Raw genomic sequence first — 7,328 nt, 5'->3', positions numbered from 1 at the left:
GATCAACTAAAGTTGTTGTTCATTCTTTTAAAAAATACAAATTTATTATCTAACTGTTCTGGAGATCAGAGTCTCATCTGGCTAACATTAAGATGTGAGGAAGGTTGCATTCTTTCCGGAGGTTCTAGGAGGGAATCTGCAACTTGTCTCTCCAGTTTCTGGAGGCTGCCTGTATTCCTTGCCTAGTGGCCTTGTCTTTCATCTTCAAAGCCAGCAATTCCAACACGTTGACCTCTTTTGCTTTACAGGTTATGAGGATTAGGGTGTAGACATCTTTGTTCGGGGGGAGGAGGGGGAGGCATTATTCTGCTCTATTAAACATTTCTAATTATTATTTTTTTTTAAATCAAGAATGGTTAAGCTGGTTACTGAGGTCAACATAGCTCCTTCTTTATTCTTGAGTTGTGTTTTATTATAAGCCAAAATTATCGAAAGACCGATTTTCTTTGTCAAATATCTCTTGGTTAGATTTTGAAATGCCATTAAGAAAAGGATTTGCATCTATGGCCATGCTACTCTGAACACGCCGGATCCCGTCTGATCTCAGAACCTAAGCAGGGTCGGGCCTGGTTAGTACTTGGATAGGAGACCACCTAGGAAGACCAGGTGCTGTAGATGTAAAAATAAATAAATTAATAATAATAATAATAATGAAAAAAGAAAAGGATTTGCTCCAATTAAAAAATGGGCAGAGGATCTGAACAGATACTTCTCCCCAAAAGACATACAAATGGCCAACAAACATATGAAAGGATGCTTAACTTCACTAGCTATTAGGGAAATGCAAACTAAAACCACAATGAGATATCACCTCATACCTGCTAGAATAGCTATCATCAACAGGACAAGTAATAACAAGCACTGGAGAAGTTGTGGGTAAAAAGGACCCCTCATACACTGCTGGTGGGAATGTAAATTGGTACAGCCACTATGGAGAACAGTATGGAGGTTCCTCTAAAAACAGAGAATTGAATTACCATATGACCTAGCAGTTCCTCTTCTGGGTATTTACCCAAAGCACTTGAAAATGTTTATCTGCAAAGATATATACAACCTGATGTTCATTGCAGCATTATTCATGGTGGCCAGGACATGGAAACAGCTGAAGTGTCCTATAATAGATGTTTGGCTAAAGAAGCTGTGGTACATATATACAATGGAATATTATTCAGCCATAAAAAATGAAATCTTACCATGTGCAACAACATGGATGGATCTTGAGATAATCAAAATAAATCAGACAGAAAAAGTTGAAAACCATATGATTTCACTCATATGTGTGATATAAAACTGAAAGCAACAAACAAACGTGACAAACAAATAGACACATGGACACAGACAGTGGATTACTGGTTACCAGAGGGAAGTAGGGGAGTGGAGAGGTAGATAGTGGTAAAAGGTGTCAAATATTTGGTGACAGAAGGAAATCTAGCTTTGGGTGGTGCACACACAATGCAATATATATGACTTATTGTTGAATCGTACACTTGAAACTTATTTGATTTAATTGATCAATGTCACCCCAATCATTTTAATTAAAGAAAAAGAGAAACAAAAGAATTTGCTCCCAAATATAGTACTGCCAAGTTTGACACCTTTGAATTAAGAAAGTTCAATCCTTGCGGTTTAGATTAGGGCAAGGCCTGTGTATTCTGTCTCATTTTCTAATTTACAAAGTCCATCTTATCTGTGAATGGCTTTGTGTCTCCCTCTAGTGTAGTGGTTCTCAGTGAGGGTAGCGAGGTGGGTGATTTTGCCCTCTCTCCCATTCAGGAGATATTTTGGTTGTGGATGAATGGGGATGGATGGGTGCTACTGGGAATCCAGTGTGCAGAGACCAGGAATGCTGCTAAAAACATCCTACAATGCATGTAATAACCCTCACTCCCTCCCCAAGAAAGAATGATTCCACCCAAAATGTCGATAGTGCTGAGGCTGAGAAATCCTGCTCTAGTGAGTGTCCCAATTGTTTTCCTTGATTATTAGACTCTGAGATAGTACCTTACAGATTATAGGAAAGGTTTTTCTAGCCAATTGAATTTAGATTTTACCAAACCATGTTTTCCTATCATTAAGCAAATATAATTCAGTTTGTTAAAACAAAACAAAACAAAACAAAACAAAATTTTATGATGATTCTTTTAGAAATGTATCATTACTGAATGATGCTGAAGAAAATTCTGGAAATAAGAGACAAATTAATTTTAGACTCAGTGTTTCAGCTTTTTCCCCCCCCCCTTACTCCTATATAACATCGATTTAAATACAACATTTATTTTCCTTTCTGTGGAAAGGGAGCATAACTATAATTGCATATGTTTTCTCAATGGAGGGTTTGTGACTCTTTTAAGACATGAACTTTTAAATTTTCTGCATCAATCTGTCCTGCAACTCCCTGGTTTTGTAAAGGCAGTCTATATTTTGGGATTTTTTTTATGAGGCTATAAATTCAGAAATTATTTAATGTAGATGAGAAACTGTAAAATGTTTTTCTGGTCTCTACCTGACTGGAAGATATAGGGTATGCAACACCTCTCTGGGAGACCTGAGAGAAAAGAGAGAAGAATGAACTATCTATCTTTCATTCATTGATGAAGGTGATTTTAATTCAGAGCTGTGACTTTCTCCTGGCAGGTAGAGGCTGCAACTGGGTGAAAATCAACCAGTCTCCTGGAGATGGCAGTAGTAGGCTGGGATTGAGATCTTTTGACAACCAGCCACAGCCAGAACTAGAACTGCAGGCTCCTGCTCTGAATCTTGGTCTGTCTAGACAGGCAGCCATGATGGATCCTTGTGGCTGCAGAGAGCTGATTTTGCTGGTGATTGTTACAGTTAAATTCTACGTTCTCCTTCTCTGAAGTTTAGTTCTCAAGTGCTACCTTAAATCCTTTCTGAACAAGGTCTTGTGTAAGTAAATGAATACATAAATAATATTCTTAGTACCTGTTAAGCCCTACCACATTTGAAAACCTCTTGAATTGCAGGTACAGTATTGACAGGCATTGAGGTACAAAAGATGCTAAGACTGAGTTCTTGGGCTGGAGAGTTTTCAAAACACACAAATCAATTATTTCAATATAATATACTATGACCAAATAACTCAGCGCTATGAAAGCCAGTGGGTGAACTTAACCCAGCCAGAGGGGTCAGAAACACTTTTCCAAAGAAATGGCACCTGAACTGAATTAAAAAGAATAAATAAGAGTTAGCCAGGTGAAGAAAGATCAAGAGTATTTCAGGCAGGAGTCACTGCATGAAGAAAGATTGGGGAGGGGGTGTACATCATGACATTTACTGTATTACTATTATAAAGTATAAAGCAGGGTGACTGGAAAGCTAAGTAGTGGCCAAATTATGGAAGTGCTAAAAAGTGAAAATGCTCCGGAATTAAAGATGCCAGTGGTTTGCAGAAGAATCATCTGGGACTCTTGTTTTCAACGAATATCCTGACTCCATCTACAGAGACTTCTACACACCCTTCCAACTAGTGGACCTCGTGTTGGAGTTGAATTCATCACATTCTCAATGTTCTAGTTCTAGAACATTGTCATCTCTGTCTGCAGAAATCTCTTCTCTTTTATGCTTGTTTGTCTTATCATTTACCATTTTTCTTCCTTACCTTTGGTCCTCACTTTCATTCCACCTCCTCTTTGGTCTCCTCTCTATGTATGAATCTTTATTTAAAAAGAAATAATATATTTTAAAAAATAGATGCATTTTAAATTTACATAAATGATGTGATCTAAATCACGATTCTTGCAATTTTTATCTGTTTTTCTACTTTTGTCATGCAGCTCTATGGTACATCTAACTCGTTGCCTCTAACAGCAGTATGCCTCCACAGATTTTGCTTATTCAGTGTATCATGGTTTCTCTCTTCCAAATCCTTCTTATGGTAAGCAACTCTTTGATGAGAACTCTCATTTACATCCTCTTACGAGCTAGATGAACATTTCCTACCCCCAAAAGGTTCTGATTCAATATGCCTGAGTTGGGGCCCAGATAATTTAAATACAATGGGGCTGCTATTGTAGTGAGGTGACTTACTGAGAAGAAAGAAGACAATGGTGCTCTAACTCCAATGTGCATCATGGAGTTCTGGGAAGATACCACTGCCAGACTCAGGTGCCAACCTTGCACTTGCATGGCTGAGAATAGATGCCTCCTTAAATTTTACTTATCTCTAGTTTAGGCCCTGGCTGGACTGGGTCCCATCCCTGCAGTTTTGGATTCAGTAAATAAGTAGGTCTGGGGGTAGGGCCTGAGAATTTACATTTTTAACAAGTTGCCAGGCGACACTGCTGCTGCACTTTGAGAATCACTGCTTTAGGACCTTCTAACCCAAGTTTGTCCTGCCAAACAGCAATATGACATCACCTAGGAGATTATTAGAGATGCAGAATGTTCAGCCCCACCCCAGATCTACTGAACCAGAATCTGCATTTGAGCAAGACCTCCTGGTGATAGGTAAGCACAGGAGAGTCTGAGAATCACTGCTTTAGGAGATATAAGGAGGGTCCATCTTTCTACCAGGGGAACTAATACAAAGAGGTTCCCAAATGCCTTGAAAGCAACCAAGGAATATTTTTCAGGGAAGCTAAGGCATCCACATAGGGTGTCTCAGCAGGAGGCTCACCGTGTGTCTGTTTGTCCTTTACTGGTGGTGTTAATTTTGATCATTTGGCTAAAGTACAGTCTGGTTTTTCTACCACGAAAATACGTGTTGAGAAATTATATACACTTCCTGTTTGGTGAAGTTACTAGAGAGACTGCCTCTGGAGGAGGCTGTCTCCTCGGCTCTTCATTTTTGCCTCAAGACAAGTAATAAAATGGTGAGAACATCTCCCCCCTTTCAAAGAGTGTATTAGACAGGCCTATGTTAAATGTCCAAATATCCTGATGGACATTTGTTTCCTAGTTTGGGAATATTACAAATAAAACCACTCTGACATCTTATACAGTCTTTTTGTGGACACAGATTTTTTATTTCTCTTGGGTCAGAAGTTCCAGGTCATAAGGTAAATGCATGTTTTAACTTTATAAGAAAATGCCAAAGCTTTCCCCAAAGCGTTTGTGCCATTTTATACTTCCTCCAGCAATGTTTGAGAGTGCTAATTTCTCCACATCTTTGTCAATGCTTGGTAGTGTCATTTCTAGTATAAATTTACTTATAACAAATAAACATTTCATTTTAAAGGTAGAGAGAGAGATGGGGAGGGAGAAAGAAGAGAAGAAAAAAGGGGTGGTGGGAGAGGGAAGAAAAGAGTTGAGGAGAGGTAAAGAAAAAGAAAGCACAGTATCTAAGAAGTAGAGTCAGAAATGCATTCAGGTTTTCTGGTGTCTCCTCTCATCTCTTATCAACTAGACTCCATTGCCTTTCAAGGGAGAACTATGAAGCTGTATTTTTCCTGTTATTATGGGGATGGTATGAGCTGAACATTGCATAGAGCTTATTCTAAGGAGCTGGTGGTTTTTCAAGTATTGCTGGTGGAAATACTGCAATTCTGGAAGAATTATCTGCATGTCAGGAACTGTCAATAATTTCGAAGTTCCTTTTCGTGTCTGGAAACCTGGCTGTTTTGTACTCATAGGAGGAGACTTATTTTTTGTTTTGTAAAAGCATAAAAATGCAGGCACATTCAAACTAATGATCAACATAGAGGCAAAAGACAGTTGCTATGATAGATATAACATGGGGAGAGGGAAAGAGTGGCAAGATATTGGTTCTTAAACTTCACTTCTACCTAAAGAAGCTCAAAGCTGATCTCGCTCAGCAGGAAAGTATAATGAATATTATTATGAGGTATGATTCAAAGAACTAGTCTTTCTAGGATAAAAGTACAATCCTTCTGAGAATAATGAATTTGAATATAGAAAGCAAAATAAGAATTCTAAGTAGTGAGTCCAAAAAAATGTGATTTTAGAAGAATTCATTGGAAATGACCACCATTATGAATATCTGCGCAGTATTGCAATTACTCTCTTCATTGAGACATAATTTAATGCCACTGTTTTGTCGCACACTCCTCTACTCCCTGATGCAAAATTCCAGATTCATGGAGAGGTGCCCACGGGCTTTAAACCTAGAATAGAGTGAATGAGAAGGGTGTTCTTAGCTCTCTTACTTTGGGCTCCTCCACCATGGATTTAGTGGGCAGCGTCTCACAAGGACAATTGGCAGGGAGATAGAAGCAACTCCCCAAGTTCGAATTAATAGGGATAGGGACATTTGGCTCACTTATAACTAATCAAGTCTTACCCAACACACTCACAGCCATGAGCAGGGCAAAGAGGATGGTGTGTCGCTGTTCCTTTTCACCATTACCCTTCATGTTGTTCATTTGTGATCTCTTTTCCCCTAAAAGCTGTCCTTGACTAATTGAATTAAGGTGCCTGATGCGTGGTATACATACAGTAAATATAAACTTCCATTCATTCACTCACGTGATTAATATTTCCTGAGGTCTTGCTGTGTCCCAGGTACTGTTCTAGGTGCTGTGCATATACACTCATGAATAAACAGACAAAAATCTCTGCCTTCATACCAGTAGGGGGAGACAGATAATAAAAATAATAAATATATAAATTATAAAAAGTATTAGAAAGTAGTATGTATGAAGGAAAAAAAGCAGAATAAAGGGAAAATGGGGAGTGTTGGGGTGCCACTGAGATAATTATCAATGTTTATCGAAGGCAGACTTCACCTGGCCCACAAAGTGGGATTTATCTCACCCCTTCCTATGCTGCCACTACTTATATCAAAATGATTCTAGATAATCCATTCCTTATTCTGGGGAAGAGGCTAAATTAGGATATCTATGTTCTGTGTAGGTAATAACATCACCATCATGTATCTCAGTACCTCATGGGTACTGGGTATCAGGCCAAGACCAGGAAATAAGGCACTAGGGCTGCTGTATACAGCTTAAATCATGATGCGAATCCTGCCACACCCTGGTTGTACAGTGCACATATCAACTGATAGCCTGATTTTTTTCCTTTTCAAAGAAGTACCATATTTTTCTTCCTACCTAGAAATATTTTTTTAAAACATAGTTTTATCTCTAGCATAGTATTTTTCTTTGTATATATTGTGATTTTGGAAGAATTCCATTATTTTGGAATATTTAGTTAGTTTCTAAATTTTCACTATGATGAAATACTTACACATGTAGCTTTGGACACATTTGTGGTTTTATCCTTCAGATAACTTGCAAAAATTAAAAAAAATAATTAAAAAAAGATAACTTGCAAAGGGTAGAACTGGAGGTTCAGAAGATATGCAGACTTTTAAGATGCTTTGATACAAATTGCCAATTACCCACAGG

General features: G+C 38.2%; 1 pseudogene; it reads left to right on the top strand.

Moving 5' to 3' along the window:
- The first annotated feature begins 499 nt into the window (after positions 1-499).
- On the top strand, positions 500-618 carry LOC111734000 (annotated as a pseudogene).
- Positions 619-7,328: the final 6,710 nt, after the last annotated feature.

Source organism: Pteropus vampyrus, unplaced genomic scaffold (assembly GCF_000151845.1).
Source record: "Pteropus vampyrus isolate Shadow unplaced genomic scaffold, Pvam_2.0 Scaffold714, whole genome shotgun sequence".
In the NCBI taxonomy this organism is placed as follows: Eukaryota; Metazoa; Chordata; class Mammalia; order Chiroptera; family Pteropodidae; genus Pteropus; species Pteropus vampyrus.
This window is presented reverse-complemented; position numbering and strand designations above follow the sequence as displayed.